The 21,831-nt window shown below is 39.7% G+C and overlaps 1 protein-coding gene and 1 pseudogene across 1 annotated transcript in view; one reads left to right on the top strand and one right to left on the bottom strand.

The window, feature by feature from the left end:
• Ppfia2 (PTPRF interacting protein alpha 2) overlaps positions 1-21,831 on the top strand; it is a 536,445-nt gene that overhangs the window by 130,293 nt on the left and 384,321 nt on the right. The window lies entirely within an intron of this gene.
• LOC105742304 lies at positions 887-1,440 on the bottom strand (annotated as a pseudogene).

Here is a 21,831-nt window from a genome sequence, read left to right as displayed (position 1 = left end):
GGTGTGGAATTTTTGCCCACTTAGTGAGGAGAAGATCGGCAAAGAATTGTGGTTGCTTTTGCAGTCTTCCACCACTGGAGTATGACCAGGGAAACAGAAACAGAACATCGGGAGATATACTAATCAATGGGACTTGGAATGCATGAAAGAAATTAGAAGAGCAAAACTCAATCTAAGTTATTTGAATTAGGTGACTTGGCTATTGAAATCATAGAATCAAAATGAAATCAAAATATTCCACTTAATTTTACCCAGATTTATCTTCCCCAGATTTATCCTCATATAAGTCATTTAATTTCTTTGAATTCTAATATGTTTCTTCCTTTACTAAAAAGAAATCCATGGATGATAATTGCTACCATTGGGCGGTATGCAGCATCCATAACAATATACTTCACATAGTTAAGGGCTCAAAAGATGGCAGGACGAGGGGTGCAAACATTATGTGCTGCAAACATTTACTCGACTTGCGCCAGTTACTTTCTTGCTACTTGGACAAAAGGTCCAACACCTACAAGTTAAAGGAGAAGAGGTTTACTTTAAAACATGGCATGATTTCATTCTTTTTTTAGGGTTGTTTTTTGTGTGTGCGTGTGTCTGTGTATGTGTGCGCACGCACAGGGTCTCACTGTACAGCTCTGACTCATAGTGACCCTCCTGATTTCTGACTCCCTAGTGCTGGGATTACAGGTGCGCACCACCACGTTCAGACTCCATCGCCAGCTCAGCGAGCCCGGGGCTGAGGCCGGCTTTGCATGCGGTGTGCGAGATCGAACCCTGGTGTCTGCACTTACCTAAGCAAGACTTAGTCCGCTGAGCTATCTTGCCGGGCATCATGATTTCATTCTTTTTTTAAAAAAAATTATTTATTTATTTATTTATTTATTTATTTTATTTCTTTATTTTTCCGTCCCTTCATTATGTGCCCTGAGGAGTGGGCAGACGGCAGGCAGGGGTGTGAAAAGTGACTGTCCCTGCGGCCGGCTGGGTCAGTCCTCTCTGGCCGCTGCATCTTGCTGGGGTCCCAGGGGTTGGATTCCAAGAGACGGAGGCCGCTGGCCTCTCGGTGTTTCACACGCCTGTTGGCTTCTGGGCAGGCCCAGTCAGGCATCCTGCAGACAGGTAGGTAGGCCACAAAGGCGGTCCCAAAGACGAGGACAACGGAGACGCCGAAGAAGAGGGCAGCACGCGTGTTCCAGCCGTCCACGACAGGGCCATCCTGGTCAACACCGTGACAGTCTGGGCTCTTCTCCTGCAAGCTTTCTTTCTCGGCTTCTGGCCGTCCTGCCACTGTGCGCCCGGCTCTGGCACCCGTTTTCCGGGCACAGAGGATGGAGAGACCCCCCTGCAGGCCTGGACCCCCAGCGAGGGAAGGCGAGGCGCGCACAGCCCTGAGAGCCCGGGCGGCGCGTGGCAGATGGTCGTGATTTCACTCTTCATAGGCCGTTTTCTTTGTAGGAAGGTTGCTTGAACCCAGGAGTTTGAAGCCCCAAACATAGTAAGATTTTCATTTTTTTTTTTTTAAAGGAGTAATTTTGTCGCCCAGAGACTTAAAGTTTATTCCCTTATAGAGATGATTGCTGAAATCGTGGACGTGAGGGGCATCTTGAGAGGTTGTTTGCAGGTTGTAGCAGAGGCGCGCGGCTGCTCGTACGCCCTCGGCCGAGGAACGGTCCTCCTCTCTCGGGGTGCTCCTCATACGCCCTCGGCCGAGGAATGGTCCTCCTCTCTCGGGGCGCTCATCCTCCCTGACCCAGCACACAGCCTCTTGAGGGGTGCGCAAGGAGCCCTGTGGGAGGGCGGGGACCCCCAACAGCCAGCCAGAGGAGCCAACCAACCCTGGCGATCAGAGAATGGGGCGACAGATGTCGCAGCCAGATCGCCCTCGCATCTGGAATCTGGAACATATATCTGTCCAAGGAAAAGAAGAGAGAATCAAATATTGAGGAATGTAGAAGATTAAGCCCTAGTTTATTGAGCAAAACCAGTCGGCTGTGCAGGAAATGATGGCGTTGTTGTTGTTTGCTTTCCTGGCTCTGCTTCTGCCCATTCTTTCCAGTTTTCGCCTTCACTACCAACTGCTGGGATCCTATCTTTTCCAAGGAATTATTTCATGTACCCTTTGCTGTCTGTGCTTGATCATCTCAGTATAAAGTACACGCGCTAAAAAATATTTTAATTAAATAGGAAACTTCAAGATTCATGATGTAAAAATTTTCACATAGGAACAGCCTCTTGTGAATCCATCATATATTCTATTGCTGACTTTAGGAAAACAAACATCATTGACTGGGTAGATTTATTTGTATGTGTGCTTAGAGAGAATGTATGTGACTCATGCTGGAGGTGGGAAGGGATGTGGGTGGTTGTATTTTATTTTTCTAGGCTGTGGGAGGTATTTTGATATGTTGGGGCTATTTCAAGGCTTGGGAGTGAATGTTCTATTGTACTTTCTATTTTATTTTGTCAGAGATGTGCTGAATGTTGTTTTTCTTGCAGATGGTATTTGGAAATTTGATCCAGATGAACATGTTTTAGGGGGACAAAACTTGTGGAGGAGTCAATACTGGTCAAACATACTCCTGCACTATTTGTCTGGTAGTTATAATTGCTTTTGTACTTTAATTCGTTACTCTATGAGAGGGGTGTTGAGTGATGAACGCGATAGTTGGCTTGCATGTTTGGCCTTTATGAGCTCTGACAAAGGAAGTAAAAAGGGGCAGGGAACAAGATGAGAAGTATAGGGGGCCAGGGAGAATGCTCAGTGGAATAAATGTTTGCCTGGCAAGCACAAGGTCCTGAGTTCAATCCCTGGTACCACAAAAAAAAAAAAAAAAAAAAAAAAAAAAAAAAAAGATAAGAAGTAAAAGGAGGAAATTCCAAAATAAACTAGCTATGAAAGAATGCTTTATTTACATAAAGACAGAAATAATTGGTATTGTTCACCATTATTAAGTAAATATATCTTTAAGCCTTTATATAGAGACCACACATCCAAACATTAAGTATAATTGCACATAGATCCTATACAAATAAAAATAATTCAGCAAATATGGGTCCAGGACTTATCCTCAACTCTTTCCTCATCTTTATTTAAAAAAAGTCAAATCTCATTTCTACAAGGATAGCTATGAAAACTATGTGAAGCTGCATTTATCTCTTAGCATAGATACATTTGTATTATTTGTTCTTAGAGATTTTGTGAGCTCTAGTTCCACTTTACCTGGAATATCATGTAAGACTTCAAAGTCAGTTCTGCTCTCACGTTTTCTCCTGGGGCCAATGACTCAACTACACAGATACTCCAGTTAAAAATCCATAATATAATTCTTGACTCTCTCTCTTCTATTTTCCTGATCTACCCTGTCATCACCAACTTCCATCAGCTCAGTCTTGAAAGTATATCTGAACCCAAGGACTTTCTTCCTTTTTACTGCCACAGACTGGGCCCTATCCCTCTGTCTCTCAACTAGACCTCTGCAAAGGCCTTCTTCTTAAATTCATTAACTACAATACCAGTCCCTCAAGGTATTCTGGTGCAGGTGGCCATTGGACATATGGGCCTGGTCCTATCAGAGCCGCAGTCCTACACCAAAGGAAGGAAACTAGAAGCAAAGGAAGCAATAGCCAGGAATTAAGTTAGAAGCTGAGCTTTAGGAGATGGGATGGTTGCTGGTGATTATGTGGATAAAGTATCTGTGTATGGAGATGGACATGGATGTGGGTGATGGACCAGAGATTCTAAGGGGACCTGTAAACTGAAAAAGGCAGACTGCTAAATAAGTAGATGTTCAAGTAAGAGATAGGAGTAGTAATAGTAGTAGGAACAATGGTTGAAATGAGAAAGTTATGTGGGAACTGAAGTCAACAATACATGAAAGGAAGTGACTGTGAATGAAAGAGACAACTTTGCCTCGATTAGGTGGTGATGAGAAGGAAGGCTGGGGACTGACGACCACTAGTGGGAAGAGTCACAGCACAAGATGGCTAAAGCAAGAAATAGGAAGGAAACTGGCTGTGGAGGGAAGGGCAGGCCAAACTTTCTCCTCTCGGAAATGAGCATAAAAATACAGCTAATCATCTAACGCAGAATTCATATGTTCCTACTTCTTTCAGAATTCGTAACTTTTAGTGTAACCAGGGAGATGGCTCAGTGGAATAAGTGCTTCCCTGGCAAGCACAAGGGTCTGAGTTCAATCTCTGGTTCTAAAAAAAAAAAAAAAAAAAAAAGAATTCATAACTTTTAATGCGAAGCATGCTCTCTTTCTTGTGCGTCGTATACCCTACACAGTCTGAAACTCTGTCTCTTCCTGAAGGGGAAGCCGTGGTCCATGGCTCATGGCATTTGTAGTGGCAGAGATGGGATAGGCTACCAGCACGGCCTTTCCTTCTAACTTTTAAAATCTCAGCCAACTGAAACTGATTTGGTCTCAGTTATCATTATCATTACTAAACATCTTTCTTGGCACATAAGTGATTGGTATAAGCTGATGAATACACGAAATGCTCTTGTTTGCTGCTTCATTCCCAGCTTAGCCCACTCCAGCCTAGCAGAGTAGGAAGCAGTGGAAGGAAATGCAGAAGCTACAGCGTGGCAATGTCAGAAAGCGCAGTTGTGCTAAGAGATGCCACACCGTGGGAGCTGGGTGCAGGAACAGCCACACCTTGGAGAAGTGTGGAAGGACCCAGATATTCCCTAGGAAAATAGAAGTGGACTGACTGAAGGGAAAGAACAATCCAGAAAAAGAAAATATCAGGGGTACAAGCATAGCAGAAATAAACTATGGGACATTTTGGAGAAGTAAGTCACCTGATAGCAAATGTGTAGAGTGCTTGAGGAAGAAAGATAGGTTGATAATTCTGAGGGCTGGGGTAGGGCTCAGTGGCTCAAGTAGCTGCCCAGAAGCACAAGGTCCTGAGTTCAGGTCCTGGTGCCAATCCCCCCACCCCCAGACCAAACCAAACCAATCCAAACAGACAAAAAGCAAGAGGTTGATAATTCTGAAGAAAGGTAGGTTAATAAGTCATTAAATTGCAGTTTATGTATTCAGAGCATTGTCTTGTAACTATGTTCTCACCGATGAGTCTTAATCAACACAACGGATTTGTGTTTGAGAATTATTAAATGGTGGCAGTGCAGAGGTACGCTTTAGAGGAGATAAAAAGATATGAACAGGGTCCAAAGATAAGTGGGGAAACAGATCAAGCATTATTTTGCCTTTATTCCATTATTATTGTCACTATTGTTTTTGCTTTCATCATTTTAAATTTTATACATTTTACTGTATGTATGTAGATTCTTTTTCATATTCAACAATAAGCATCAATTTTGGTAGAAACAGGATAAAGAGGAAAAGATAAAAATTGAGAAACTGGAAACTACTGGTATAATTATTTTGTACAAGTAAATGCTGATAAAACTTTGAAATTTTTATACTCTGATTCTTTTTTTTTTTTTAATGTATTTGGTACAAGGTCTCACTACACAACTCAGACTTGTAGAGATCCTCCTGTTTTCAGCCTCCCCAGCGCTGGGACTACAGGGCGTGAACCATCACGCCCAGACTTGGTGGCCAGGGCTCAGTGCATGTGGGGCCGAGGCCGAGTCATGTGCAGGATCAGGGATCAAACCCTTGTCCCTGTACTTGCCAAAGTAGATGCTCAATCTGCTGAGCCATCTCACTGGCCATTATACTCTTAATTCTTTTAGATTGTGTGTGTGCGTGTGTGTGTGTGTGTGTGTGTGTGTGTGTAACAGATTGGATTTTCAAAAAAAGAAAACAAGAAAAAAATATTTTCTCTTTCAACTATACTTGAAGTGTGAACTTTTGTCCTATTACCAAAGAGAAACCTTCTTTCCCCTTTCAGAATCTAAAAGAGCTTGTGGCTTTCCCAGAGATGATGCCATGTGATTTTCATGTCTAGGTCAGAAAAAAATACTACAGCTTCCACTTGGCCCTTTTCAGGAAGACAGCTCAAACTAGCATGTTCAAAGAGGCCGACGCAGTGAGGCGTGGCTGCTCCTGCTCACAGCACAGCTGAAGCCGCAGCTGACAGCTGGCACCACCAGCTGTGGGACAGATGAGCAGAGACGATCTCAGATGGTCTCAGCCACGAGCTGTGAGGGCACTTCAGTCTCCTGGCCGAGGCTGGAGATGCTGACAGAGATAAACCCCTCTCGCTGTAATCTTGCAAAATCTTTATTCAAAACCAGGTAAAAAATGATTATTTCTCACCATTAAATTTTTACCCAATATTAAATAGAACAGTGACTGTATTTATGTATGCCTTTATAAGATCATTTGCATATTGGTGAGTGATATATCTTTCACATTTATTTTTAAAATCAAAGCAAGGGATCAGAAGTGTTGTAGTTATTTTCTTCTCTTTCCTTTGCTTGCTTGCTTGCTTTCTTTCTTTCTTCCTTTCTTTCTTTTCTAAATGTATTTGGTTGTTACAAGGTCTCACTATGCAACTTGGAATCGTGGTGGTCCTCCTGCTTTCAGCCTCCCCAGCACTGGGATTGCAGGCATACACCACCACACCTAGACTTCCACCCCCTCATTCCACCCTGGGGATGGGGCTGGCATGGCATGTGGTGCCAGGGATCGAACCCCAGTCCCTGCACTTGCTTAAGAAGGTGCTTTAGCCCCCTGAGCTGTCTCACCAGCCCCATTACTTTCTTATTGCTAGGACAAAATACTCAACGCCCACAAATTAAGGGAGAAAGTGTTTATTTTGACTCACAGATAACAGAGATTTCATTGTGTAGTGAGACAGCTTCAAGGTCAGGCAGCATAGCAGACAGGTGTTGTGGATGAGGAACAGCCCATGATGCAGGCCTAAGGCAGCAACCCTTCCTTCTTTCTACCCTGTCCTATCCCAGCTCGCCTACAAGCCTATTGCTTGGTGCCACCCACACTCAGAACAGTGTTAGACCAACCAGTGAACCAATCCTATCATGACACCTCTAATCCATATTCACACACCCTCAGCCCACACTCACACCTCTACACCTAGCTACCCTTGAGAAGTCCTACCTAAGCACGCATGAGGCTTTTTTATAAGAGTTGGTGCCCATCTAGATATGAGTTGTAGTAGTAAGGCTATTGCTTGTAGTGAAAAGAGTTTTGAGGCATTTTTAGTCAAAATTCATTAGGAAACATTGCAAATATTTTTAAGGTTTCTCCCACTGCCTGGTATCAGATAATCTGAAGTGATTATTCAGCAACATCATAGTACATATAGTAACAAAGGTGATGTGTTTAAGATTAAAATGATTGTATATTGTTACTTGGTAAAGACAACAGATAGAAAAAAGCTTGTAATAAGCACATTAGCCATCATGGAAATAATTCTGCGAAGTGATAAAAAGGAAGGAAATTTATAATGTCAGAAAAAATAAGAAATATTAAAAATATGGGCAACTATCATAGGATTTTATTCTCTGGAATTTTACAAACTCTATTTAGGGGCTGAAATTTAAAAATTATTGCATTGTCTAGTATAATTCCTCAAAAGCAATTATAAGTCCAATAATGCCTAAGAAAATTGTTTTATAATGTGCATCATTATTTCTACCAGAAAAAAAAAATACTTTTCACCGCAAGAGGTCAATGTGAAACTTTGCTTTGGGGAAATCAACCGATGTTAATCATGAAAAATTAATGTGCAGGCTATTAAAACATCCTCAAAAAGGGCTGACACACTGTGCATCTCTGTAGAACCTCAAAGCTGCCACTGGGTGGGGCACTTCTGCAGTTCACAGAAAGGGCCATTAGCTGTAAACAATAAAAATGAAATAGCTTAGATATTTTTGCTTCCACAAGATAAATTTCCAGAAATTATTCTGGTTTTGTGAAAAATGGAATGAGTCCCTTGCACCAGGACCATCCATTCAGAGACCTAATGGGGAAGCCCCCTGGCCCGGCTCACAGTGTCATGCTTTGGCCCTAAAACTCGGATCTCCAACTACAAAAAGATGCCAGTCTTCAAACCAGCACACTAGACAGAACAGCCCGAGAATAAAACTCGCTATTGCAGAGGCGATGGATATTTCTAAACATGAAAGAAGCTCCAACTTTTATGTGGAACCACATTTTGTGTAGCAGGGCACAAAATTCTCATTACTAGAAAAAAGGAAAATACGTTCCAATCATCACAAAGTCAGTACCAGCTTAACATGAGGGCGGCTTTAAACAGAGTTTTACCTGCAGACATTTCAAAGCATCCTGAAATGCCCGAGTTACCTGGTTCTTTCATTTTTGGCCCGTATTTTCCTGCACTTTCGATAAACATAGAAGCAACCTGCTTATGATTCAACTCCATCTTGCACTCCCACAAAATGAAATTGCTTTCTATTCCATTCTAATGAGAACTTATGGCTAATTTTATGTTCTCTTATCTTGTCCATCTTCCATTTATTCTCATTATTCGCTATTTCATTATGCACTTTTAATCTATATAAATATTGTGGTCCTCAGTTTATTAAGATTTCTTTCTTGTGTCTATTAACCCAGTTCTTGGACATGATTCCAATTGCTGGTGTATTAATTATTTCCCACAAGAAAAATAAACCTTTTTAGTCTGATCATTCCCAAGTTACCACAAAGTCTATTGTTTTGTCTTTTGGATAACAAAGAGAAATCCTAGATGTTTTTCAAGCATTTGAGATTTGAAAATGTTCTCTATCCCTAGAACTCCATTGAAGTGGAGGATCTTGTAGTAAAAATACCAACAGCCCCAGTTTTGGGGGTCAGATAGAAACTTGAGCACAAATACTGTATTCATGTGTGATCATGGTCAGGTTTTTGATATTCTGTCTCATTTTTTCTCATTAATATAATAAGTTCCTCAAATGGGTAGACATGAATATTGAATATAATAAGCTAAATAATTGTAAGTGTAATTCACACGGCATAAGTAACCATTATGTTTGCTGGTCATGCAGAAGCTAAGTAAAGATTTCACTTTGGATTCCAGCGGCAGTAATCAGACCAGCACGCATGTGCTCCTATGTCAGGGTCCTCATTGCTGGGAGCAGAGAGATGGGGCAACGAGAGCATCTGTCACCATGGAAACCAGAAATGGTGGACCCCTTACAGATCAAGCTTCAAGACTGCAACTCAAGCTCACTTGTTTGCTGCGAAGTGTCAGCACTGCAGCTAGACCTGAATACTGAGGTTTTAGTTTAGAAAAAGAAAACCACACACTAACATATTTCGACTTTAAAAAAAAACCACAATAACTCGGGTGTGATGGATGTGCCATCACTGAACAAGCTGGCAGGACTCGGGTACTGGCCTTTGCTTATGAAAGTGGGACCCCCGCGTCTCTTGGCGTGTTTCTCTTTGGCACAACTTTAAAGGGATTACATTTGTAACTAGTGGATTTCCATTCTTATTCCCAGTGAAAGGGTTGAAAGTGAGAACTAAATTGTATTTTATATAATTCCTGTCATCAGCCAAACAAATCTAATGATTAAGCAAGGGAATGCCAAAGAGAGCAGGTCTGAAGCAGTGAAGAATTTTAGCTCAATGCAGTGTTTTTGCTTCCATCAAAATATGATTAAACTTTGTAACTGACTTGACCTGACTTTTACATTTTAACTATTTTAGCAGAATTTATACCTGAGCTCTTTTGTGTAGGAAATAATATATTGTTTGAATGTATATACCTACACATAGAATATATATTACATAATATACATACTCTCTATTTTATATATGTCACATATAGAGTATATAAATTAATTATTGTATGTTTCAAAATGTTGTTCAGATTATGTTTAAAAGAAATGAATCATTTCTCCTAGTAGTGTCACATATTTAACATCGCCAAACGGGCTTTTCTAGGATGATTTTGGATAGTTATTGTCATTTCTGTAATAAAAAGACAGACAATTGTATTTTGTGAAGCACTTTGTTTCTCTATGTAACTTTTATGTTGGGAACATCTGCTATCATATGAATTATTTGAAATTAGTACAGACATGCCAGATGTGGTGGTGTAGGCCTGTAATCCCAGCAGGAGGGGCCGAAGCAGCAGGACTGCTGTGATTTCAAGACCAGCTCTGAACTACTAGCAAGATATTGTCCCCCAAAAATGAAACCATTGCCTCCTTACTGTAAGAAACTGTAAGAGTAAATGAAATCTGAAAGGTAAAATAGATATCAATAGATATTGTGAAAGGGAAAGTAAGTACTCAAGAGGGAGAAAGAACTGGAATGACAGAAAGGAGAAAAGAAAGAAAGAAGGAATGGATATATATATACACACACAAGGTAAGATAATTTACTACTAATTTCTATTAGTTTGTTGAAAGAAGCATTTAATGCTTGTTTCCATCAATTTCGCATGCCTGTATCTGTTAATATAAGCAACTACTTTGAAGACAATAATGTGCACTATACTAACCATTGTTCATTTCCTATCATCTCGTTTTGAAATTCTGTATTATTTTAATTGTTTTTAAATTTTTATTCTCTTTAAAATAAAAAAAATCAAACCAGCCAAACAGAACCAAACTAACAGAAACACACACACACACACACACACACACACACACACACACACATCCAGTTCTCACCATTTTTGTTAATGAATATTTTCTAAGTTTGCATTTTATTAGAAATTTTAGAATGCCTACTATTTGTATATTTTAATGGTATACAACTCTAAAAGCACATGGAATAAGAGAACATACTATATATCTCCAAGAATGGAAGCAAGTGCTGCATGATCAATGCAATTTGGCTTCCTTTTCTTGACTTTTTTAAAAAAATGTATTTGGTTGTTGCAGGCATCCTCCTGCTTTCAGTCTCCCCAGTGCTGGGATTAGAGGTGTGCTGTACTACACCCAGACTGTGGCCCACTCAACGCACCCTGGGGGTGGGGCTGGTGTGGCATGTGGTGCCGGGAATCGAACCACAGTTCCTGCACTTGTACAAGCAGGCGCTTAGTTTGCTGAGCCATCCAACTGGCCCCATTTGGACTGCTTGTAAACACTGCTGATAGTAATAACTGTGACGGCTCCTGCGTGCCAGTGGTAGTGTGAAATCATTTCATTTAAGGGGACCTTAATTAGGCTGGGCCACAATGTGGAAGGCTAACTTACAAGGTAAATACTAGGACCACTACTAGCTTTACACAGAACAGGTGTTTGGAGATTTTCACCAGAGTAAGCAGCGGGAAGGTGAATTTGCTGGGAATGATGGCCTTGCCCCTGGACCCAGGTCTCCAGTGTCTGGTGGTTGGCAGCTATGGTGAAGTAGTGCTTTGATGATTTGCAGATGCAGGATGCTGACCAGTTGACAGTGTAGAAAGTGTGTTGCACTCAGATAAGACAGCCCTGGAGTAAAGGTTCTACAATTCCTGAGCTTCACATCCTGAGAGCACCAGCAGAAAAATATCATAGAAGAAGGAAACCTTGTGTTTTGAGTTTTCCTTTTTATTCTAGGTATTTTTATAAAACCATTTATAATTTTCACAACCTCATAGATACTCTTTCTTTCATTTTAACAGAGAATCAGAACTTTCAGTTAGGTAAGTAAAAGATTAATCACAAAAGAGATGGTCTCAGAATGAATTATCTCCACAAAGCCATGCGTTTATTCAGTAAGGATTTTGTTGTAAATCTAGGATTCAGAATTTAGTAGTAACACTAAAGTTAATAGACTTTTTCTCCAGACAACATTGTTGTATACAATTCCATCACCCAGATTATATATTCCATATAATAGCTGGAAAGCATAATGTTGCTGTAATTTTTAAAATGATTATCTAGTTCTAAGAATTGAGGGTATATGTTAATCTAGAGATGTGTTTATATAAAAGTATGAAAGAGGGGCCAGCGAGATAGCTCAGTTGTCTAAAGCGCCTGCTCAGGCAAGCTTAGGCAGATGCAGGGGAGTGTGGTTTGACCCCCGGCACCACATGCGATGCCAAAAAAAAAAAAAAAAGAATGATTAAAAAAAATCATTTTGGGGGGCCTACCCCTTAGCTCAGTTCTTTAAGTGGCTGCTTCAGCAAAGCAGTCAGGCTCAGGTTGCTGTGGTTTGATCCCCACAACTCAAGCCAGCCAAAACCTTCCCTGAAGGCATTTGGAGCAAAAATAAATAAATAAATAAATAAATAAATAAATAAAAATCATTGTGCCATTACATAGAAAATGTTATATATTTTTCTATTTAATAGTAGGTCTGTAATAGTTATAAATGTAGGAATTCACTTTCGTCTCTATAGTTAAATCAGAATCTTATGCCTTGTAGTTTTATGATTTGGGTTGGAACATTTGAAGTAGCGATGCAGGCAAGCGGAGCGATGCTTGGGAAGCCATCCCAGCCAGGGTGCCAGGCTGCCAGGAACAGCTGACAGTGCGGCTCAGTCTGAAGAAAGCAGCAACATTAAAGCGTGATGATAGTAGGTATTGCCCTTGCTTTGTCTCCTTACAATCTGAATGCCTTTCCTCTCCGGGGGGCTTACTCACTGCACACTGAGAATCAGCACATAGAGGCTCCATCAGCACATGGAAAGCCAGGCTTCTATGTGCTGGGGGCGGGCAGGTCTGCAGGACCTGGCGCCTTACAGCTGGACTCAGGGCTCGCGATCCAAGGCACATCTGAGCACTAGCACCCTCCTGCAGTTGTAATAGTCACCGCAGCTTTTCCATCAACACACCACATTATCATCTCACTCTTCTGAGCTAGAAGCCTGAACTGGTCTTGCTGCATCGAAGTCATAGAGTCAGCCAGGCTCCTTATGAAAAGAAGAAAAGAAGTGCTTCTTTGTCTTTCAAAGCAGCTAGAATGTGTCCTATTCCACAGGTTGCCCCCTGGCATCCCATTGGCAAGCCAGTGGCTCTTCTCCTGCCCAACCTTACAAAGATGCTTCTTGGGGCCATGGAGATAGCTCAGTCTTCTAAGCACTAGGTGAGCGCAAGGACCAGGGTTCGATCCCCGGCTCCACATGGAGCACTGAGCCAGCCACAAAGACTGGGCACGGTTGCACATGTCTGTAATCCCAGCCCTGGGGAGGCTGAAACAGGAGGACCACTATGAGTCCAAGCTGCACAGTGAGATCCCGTACCAAATACATAAAACTTTTAAAAAGATGCTTCTTTATATATTTATTTTTATGAGTCCATGTTTACAATATGTAATATTAACATTTATTTTAGGGGACAGGTACAAGTTCTCATCATATCTTAATTCTTTTTATTCCTCTTCCTCTCCTTCCTAACCATCCCCGTCTCTAGAACTCTATTTCTTATTTGAGAAACATGAAGTATAAAGTTTCTTAAAGCAAAAGATAAAATAGGCAAAGGGAAACAAAAAGATAGATTTTTTTTTTTTTTTTTTTTTTTTAGACAGGGTCTTGCTGTCATTTAGCCTGGCCTTGAACTCCTAACTTACAATGTAGCCCAAGCTGGCCTTGAACTCCTGGCAATCCTGCCTCAGCCTCCTGAATGCTGGGATTCCATGTGTGCACCGCCATGCCCTGCTATATGTATCTTTATGAAGACATTTGGATTGCATTGAGATCGTCATCTTACCCAGGGTAATCTTGCCATCCCAAGATCCTTAATCACATCTATAAACTTATCTTGCCAAATAAAGTACCACATATATAGGTTTCACACCTTGGGAAACCATAATTCTTCTTACTGCAGGAGTTGTTTCTAGTGGCTCCCAGAAGCAGCATGGGTATCCCATGGGCAGCAAGGACTAAGGACTGAGCAGTCTCAGCTGCAGGTGGCTCGGAGCTGCAAACCTAGCGGCGGGCAGTTTTCCACGGCTGCTCTCCCCTGTGAGTGTGCTGATCCGGTGGGCACTGTGACAAGAGCGTATCGTGCAGGAGAGCCTCAGTTACACCATCTTGCTATGTGTTTTCTGAGCCAGGCTCTTCTGCTCTGTTGATGGTTCTACAAGCTTCTGAGTATACTGTCTCTAAGTTATTTTTCCAATTATTCAGAATTCTGACAATGTTGATTAATCAGAATCCTCGCAATCAGAATTCTGAAAATCCCAACACGGAACACAGGAGGTGTAGAGAATATATGGTGTTTAAAGATGGAAGGTCCAGCACCCTTGCCAAATTAAGTTAAGAGTTTAATAATGTGTACTGTTAATTAAGTTACTAAGTAAATGTAATGGAGATTAATCAATTGTGTTTAAGGTTTTTAATCTAAAATGATATTTTAAGTGATGCAGAATTAAACTGCTCTATAGTCAAATTATGTTATTGAAGCACATTCAATGAAAACTAAGTTTACTAAAGTTAATTATTAAAATCAGTGCATTAATATAATTTACATATAAAACTTAGACCACTCTGTTAGTTATGCTTGTGTGTAGTAGTTTATGTCACTTGTCATTGTGATGGTAGCTGCAGAGCTTGCTGCATGTTTTCTCCTCGGCAGGCATTCCCCCCTCTGGAGGAGGTGGTCAGGCCGACTAATTAGCTTGTCAGGCAAGCCTGCCCAGCTTCTCTCTGCCTAGCGTCTGTTCCCTCCCTTCTCTTGCCGCTGGGCCCCTGCCTGCTGCACCAGGATAGAAGATGACAGGACACTGTGTGTGTCACGTGCCTTTGGATCTATTGCCCTAAAAAAAGCTGTTACAGGAGCCTGCAGGAGGCAGATGCTTAAATAAAAAAGGTTCAGATAGATATATTGCGACTTGCATGTCAGAAATCAAACAAAGAAAATACAAAAAGTTTTCTAAAGGAGCTGCTGACTACTGTTAGCTGTTACTAATGAGAAAATGGGACAATCTGAAATGATGTTTACGAAGATCATCTGGCTCCAAGTTCTCATTTTACTAATGGCAATACTGGGACCACGATAGCTTAACCAGGTAGCTTGCCATCAATTAATTAATTTAATGATTTGTGTCCCTGATTGTGTTGGTGCTAGTTCTTAAACTATCTTTAAGAAGTGCTCAGCTAATTAAGTAGGCTAGGTAATCAAAACATTGCTTGAATAGCTGTATTATATTATAAAATTAATCTCTCTTCCAAATTGTATATACACCTGTAGATCTTCATTTTATGAAATTAAATATTTCTTTTAAATTTATGAATCAGTGAATGTCCTTGATTTTAAACTAATATGTAGCCGTAGCAAACTCCATTTGCTCATTTGTTGAATAATTTCATCAGAGCCTGTATGGAATTTTTCAGAAATTAAGATTTGTTTACAGTTAACATTGAAAAATGTTCATGGAATTTTAGCCTTGACATATCATAAAGTAAATTTTAAGGTAGTACTTGTTTATAAATACTCAACATATTTAGTCAGTGGGGAAAAAAAAAAAAAAAAAAAAAAAAACCCTGAAAACCTTTTCTTGTGTTGTAGGGTAGGGTCGTATGTGGCCACAAGAGGGCAGCCTATGAAAGCAATTTAAATCGCTTGGACGTGAGCATTTAGTCTGAGCATTGTTTGATAACTTGGATCCAGGATTATTATTTATTATATTATTATGTGTTATGCATTTTATCCAAATATATTCAGATATTTGGTTCAATTAATTTATTTTTCTTATAATTGGAAAAACAAGAAAAATTAAGCTGTACATTTTCCTTTGATGTGTGGTATGCGTGACGACTTCTGTTGTGTCTTCAAAAGGCAATTGTAGGGCTGGTGAGCGAGATTGCTCAGTGGACTAAGAGCCTGCGTAGGCAAGCTCTGTGATTCCTAGCACCACATGATGTGCTGGCCTCGCCCCGGGGCACTCTGAGCTGGCGACGGAGTCTGGGCGTTGTGGCCCAGGATCTGTAATCCCAGCCTCCCTGGGGAGGCTGAAAACAGGAAAATCACTACAAATCTGAGCCAAGTAGTTAGATTCTGTACCAGCTACACAATTTTTTTTCAAAGGAAAAAGAGTTGCAATGGTGCATCATACCGTGATAGGAAATGACAGTCTTTCGTCGATCAAGGTGGCTCACAGTTATTAGAAGTCGTCATGAATTTTGGTGACTTTTGCATAATCACTGAGCTTCCTTTCAAACACATCAGAGAAGATCTAAGGTATAAAGAATCTCTAATGGATTAATTTTTTAATTTTTTAAAATTTTTTATGTATTTGGTACAGGGTCTCACTACTCAGCTCTTACTCGTAGTGGTCCTCCTGGCTCAGCCTCCCCAGCGCTGCGATCACAGGTGTGTGCCATCACCCCTAGTCTCTGTGGCCAGCTCAGTGTGCCCATGGGCAGGGCAGTACAGCACGTAGTTAAAATATTTTAATAGGTAAAAGTAGACTGATTACTAATTTATGCATTTTCCTGTGACTCAATGTAATGAAGTACATACAAGGTTTCATTTTCCATAAAAGAAGACAAGGTGCTTACAGCATTATACTGCATACTTCAAAAGTCCTGCCCCCTCAGTGCCTATTCCAACAACCCCTAGCACAGAGCACATCCTCTGAAGCTCATTTTCCCTTCTGTTACTAGGGAAATGAGGCGGCAGAGGTCGCTAACTGAATTCCTGGAAGCAGGTGTCCTTTATGGTAGCATCACATTAGTTCCTGCCAAGAACATCATGTTCGGCGCCCAATTCCAGCTTTATTAATTTCATTATTGTTGCCAGTGTGTTGCCCACTCTCATCCTACCAGGCATGCTGCGGGGCGACTCCAGCTGCCCAAAAGGAAACTTCTATTTACATCCCAAAGTGTGCTTGTGTGGGTTACATGTGTTAGTTTTTAAAATTTAATAAGAATGCAATCAATTTAATGTATTGAACAAAAATTTTATAGAAATATATTAGAGTGTGTATGATGGGTTATATAATCTGTCCTTAAAATCTGAGATTTTAATAATTTGAAAATATCCCTTTGATAGTACACCAGAGAGAGGCTTGGAAATAGTAATAGTAGTTGTTTTTAATTCACAGAGAAGAATAATTTATGGCAACTTTAGAGCGCAAACCTTCTACCTGCTTAAATTTAGATAAGTCCTCTCCCTCATTTAATGTTTGTACATTTAAGAAGAATGTATAAATTAAGTTTACAGACTTGTAAATGGTAATAGTATGAGTTGATACCTCAAAGACCTGTGAATCAAACTTAGAAAAAGAATAACAGACACAAGCTTTCTATGCAGGTCCTGCTCTGGAAGCTTGCAGACTATTTCTTTTCTTTTACTTTTTTTCTTTTTTGAGGAATACAACAGTAATTGGTATTGATGATTGCTCCTGTCTCTGTTAGGTTTATGTATCCTTTTATTTATTTATTTTTTTGTGGTACCAGGGATCGAACTCAGGGCCTTGCACTTGCCAGACAGGTGCTTATGCTGCTGAGCTATGTCCCTGGCCCCCCTTTTCTTTTTATCACAGACACCTGAGGCATAGCACATATAAAATAATTATGAGGACTAAAAGTGTAAGCCAGTGAAAACCCAGAATGTAAGAAAAGATGTATAATTTAAATCAATAAATATTTTATTTAATTACATATTATTGCTATTATCAAGTAAATGTGCAAATATAATCACCTCAGGAATCCTTTCAGACATGGCCATACTAGCCAGGCAGCAGCCTCCAGAGCCATGAGCTTAACAACTGAATAACTTGCTCAGAGACACACAGATACTACGCAACGTAACAAGGCTAGGATTCGACTCACGCCAGCTGCTTCCAAGTCAGGGGATTACACGTATTATACATTCTCATAAATTTTCCTCATGGAGAGAATTCCTCAGGGTGAGCACTAGACTATGAGGATATCAGAGAGCAGTCGGCTCCTGAAAGTTCAGATCATCATGTTTCTGTTTGGATTGGATGACCCGAGCCTGTGATCTGACATAGAACCTCAGTTCTTTCCTATCACATGCAGCCATCTATCTACCTGGCCCTGAGAAAGAGAATTCAGACTGTTAGAAAGATTTTCAAGCACTGTTCTTCAAGGTTAAGCATGATTTTTAACTTTCTAATTTTAGGATATAAACAGAGGCTTTGAATTCCCCAGTCAAGTCTTTTCAAATGCTCAGGATGGCTCTATATGAAATTGTACTTTTGACAGACAGCTGTGATGTATCAGAACTACTGAGATAGGTAGGTTTAAGTCCTGACCATGAATGCAGGGAGGAGAGTCATTGTTTTAGGGACTCGCCACCGACTTTTTAATTCAATCTCTTTATCACTTATACACAATTCTCATGACCTGGAGAGATATATTTCTGATATCTTAGATGTCTTATGTTCTTTACATTCAGTAAATGTTGTATAGTCCTACAGATACATATGCATACCTACATACATACATAATTTTTATTCATATAGGCATATTGTATATATACAATTCATAGTGTTTTTCAAAAATTTAGAGTTTAGTTTTAGAGGTTGTTATGATGTTTGCTATATATGCATACATCTTATTTAAGGCAATACATTTTCTAACTATTACACCTTATGCTTAGGAAAGATCTGTATGAAACAGTGTGAAAGCTGGAGAAAATGGGGTGTCACTCTAGAAAGTAAGCCCTATTAATTGATATGAGCAGCATCATAGCATAATTAATAGTGTGCTGAAATTGGGTGAATTAATTTCATTCTACATAAAATATGCCTAGTTACTGTTGTCACTGAACAGACTATTGTGTAATTTTGTAAAAATACAATGAGTTAAACACTTTGCCAACTGATATCATAGTTAGCATAGGCAGATAGCTTTATTTATATTACATATCATACATTTTAGAAATAGTTACTTTCACTGTAAAAATTCAGAAGAAACCAAAGTTTGCATAGGAGCAGGTCATTTTCTAAAATCTAACGCTGTCTGCGATAAAATTTGAAGGAAGTAATCTTCAACATATTTTATTATCATCAGGATGATGCTCTAATATGTATAAAATTGTGATCCAGTGGACATACTAAAATAATAAAATATAAGATTGGCCACAAATGAATCTAAGAAGACGATACTCAGGAATGGGGCATATAGAAATTAGCAGTTACATCTTCCTCAAGTCCCTTCATTTCTTGTACCACCAAGGACCAATATTGATGATAGTGTCGTCTATGCCTAGAAGTAATTAAACAACAGGTAGGGACAAGCTCCCCCCACCAGGGCATGCTAAACCGGCCAAAGTCTAGGTGTGGTGGACAAGCCTATAATCCCAGTGTTACAGAGGCTGAAAGCAGGAGGATCACCACGAGTCCGAGCTGCATGGTGAGACCCTGTAACAACCAAATGCATTTTTTAAAAAAGTAAAGACAGCATAAAGGGAGCGGCAGTTATCCCAGTATAGCTCAATGTTTCAGTATATATATTTGTATATTATTTTATGATGACATATCATACACATACTGTATATTAAATGATAACTTCAATGTCACCATCAAAAAGAATTGGTTGTCTAATAAACTGACAGTAGGGAGAAGATCTTTTTTCTTGTTCATGGTATACACACTAAAACACATACAGAGTTTCTTTTAGGAATTCAAAGATGATTTTAAAATGAAAAGCCTCAACTTTGAATATTTACGTTTCTTTTGGGCAACTTAAAAACTGAATTTTAACTATTGGTTTCCCTTGTTTGCACTCTTGTTTTCTCTTAATCTCTTTTGACCAATTTTGAGTAGGGAAAATCCAATTCTGTTTAAGCATGTTGTAAGATTTTCTGCTGTTTTGCTGGTATTTGTTGTTGATTATCAGCAATGCAAAATTACAAAAATCAATTCTCCTATATTTTGCTTTGTTCACTGTACACACATTATTTCTATTTTCATCGCAAGCTACAGCATGTTATCTATAATTAAGGGAAATTAACACTATTTTTTCCTAAAAAGAAAATATATATTTTGAAACCTCCTTTCTATGCAATCCTGTAATTCAACCATGCAAAATAGTGTTTGAAGTGAGCATATTCACTGACCGGTCAGGAATGTTGTTACTTTGGTTAGTCTATGCAAACTATTCATTCTCCAACTATCCACCCAGTTGTTACTTTATATGAGGGACTGATTTAAGCACTGAGATTATAGCTATGAGCAAAACTGGATTCTTTCATTTGTAGAGCTTCTATTATTCTCGTAGGAGAAAAATATTAATTCAGTTACGTCTAAGTGTTTTAATTGTACCGAATTTGTATAAGAAATGTGCAGAGACTTGTTTAGATCCGTAGACCCCCCCAACATCCATTCACCTTTCGAATATATGGATTTAGGAAGTAAGCCCACATCTCTGAGTTATAATCATGGATGTACTGCAGATGTAGTCTGAAATCAGGCTATCTCACATCTTTGAGACATGGTTCCACTGCTTACACATGAACGAGTTGTATACCTTTTATCTTTAAAGAGAAGAAAATAATGCCCTCATTCTATGTAGCAGACGGATAAAGTATATCATACAACATTTTAGATCATTAAAAATGCCTATGCACTCATTATTCTAATCAGCTCTTATTGGTACTACTTTGTATTTCTTTTGACACTTATTCCTTTTAGTCTAATTCTTAAATTCACAGCGTATACTTCAGCATCTCTACTTTCCCTATTTGAACACATTCTGGAGCTGTTACATTTCTAAAAAACTTCAGTATCCCTCTTCAGGGACCCCACAAAATTGCTTTTCATTTCACACTTCCATTTAGAACTGGATAGAAGGCAAATCTTCTACTGGATTAAAATAGCTATTAGGTGGAATTTTAGGTTCATTATCCTGCTTGCTTTGGTTACAAGTGCTTTTCCTCATGATAATTACGAAATAAAATAGCTATTATCTTGTTTTATTTCTTAAAAATTTTAAATTCATCATCACCCTTATAACCTTATAGTTAATGCTTTCCAGAAGTGGGTAAACTTTACCTTATATTTACATTCTTAGTAATAACACTTTTAGGCTATAGCTTTTCTGTCTTTCTTTAAATAAAAACATGCATATATGTTTGTCTGTTTATCCCACAGATATTGATACCTATAATATGGGAGGGTTTGCAACTGAAATGTGATAATGTGGGGGAAAAGAACAAAACATTGAAATGGCATTTGATTCTACTGGGCTCATTTCTTTCTGACTACTACACAGGATTTCCTAACTACTTCAGATGTTCATCTCTGAAATGCTAGATTTTTAAAAACTTTCTATTTCCACTAGTGGTTTTTTTTTTCTTTTTTAATGTATTTCATACGGGGTCTACAGGGTCTCAATACACAGATCGGATTCCTAGTGATCCTCCTGTTTTTAGCCTCCCAAGTGCTGGGATTACAGGTGCACACCACCACGCCCAGTCTCAATCACTGACTGGGGATTGAACTTCTACTAGTGTGTTTCAAAGCCTTGTTTACAAGGTTTCTTTGGACTCTGGGATTACCTCAAGAATCTTCATGGGGACCGGTGGGATAGCTCAGTGACTAAAGTGCCTGCTTAGGCAAACTTAAGCAAGCATAGGTACCACAGTTCAATTCCTGGCACCAGATGCCACACTGGCCCCACCCCTGGGTGCATTGATCAGGGTACAGAGACTGGGTGTAGTGGTACACTCCTGTAATCCCAGCACTGGGGAGGCTGAAAAGAGGAGGATCACTAAGAGTCCAAGCTGCATAGTGAGATCATGTAACAACCAAATACATTAAAAAAAAAGAATCCTCATGAATAGCTTCAACAGGGGCTCTAAGTGAGCAGGTTTTCAATTCTTTTATATCTGCCTTAAGCAAAGTAATTCCTCTTCTATAAGCCTTGGCCTTGGGATCCAAATACAACATAATTTAAAGCACATTTAGAGAGAGGCATGGTAGACCTTGCTTGTAATCCTAGTTATCTCGGAGGCTGAGTCAGGAAGAAGGATTTTTTTTTCTATTTACCTAATCAATGAAATCTTTTATGGAGGTA

This window comes from Octodon degus, unplaced genomic scaffold, assembly GCF_000260255.1.
Source record: "Octodon degus isolate 3935 unplaced genomic scaffold, OctDeg1.0 scaffold00004, whole genome shotgun sequence".
NCBI classification, from domain to species: Eukaryota; Metazoa; Chordata; class Mammalia; order Rodentia; family Octodontidae; genus Octodon; species Octodon degus.
This window is presented reverse-complemented; position numbering and strand designations above follow the sequence as displayed.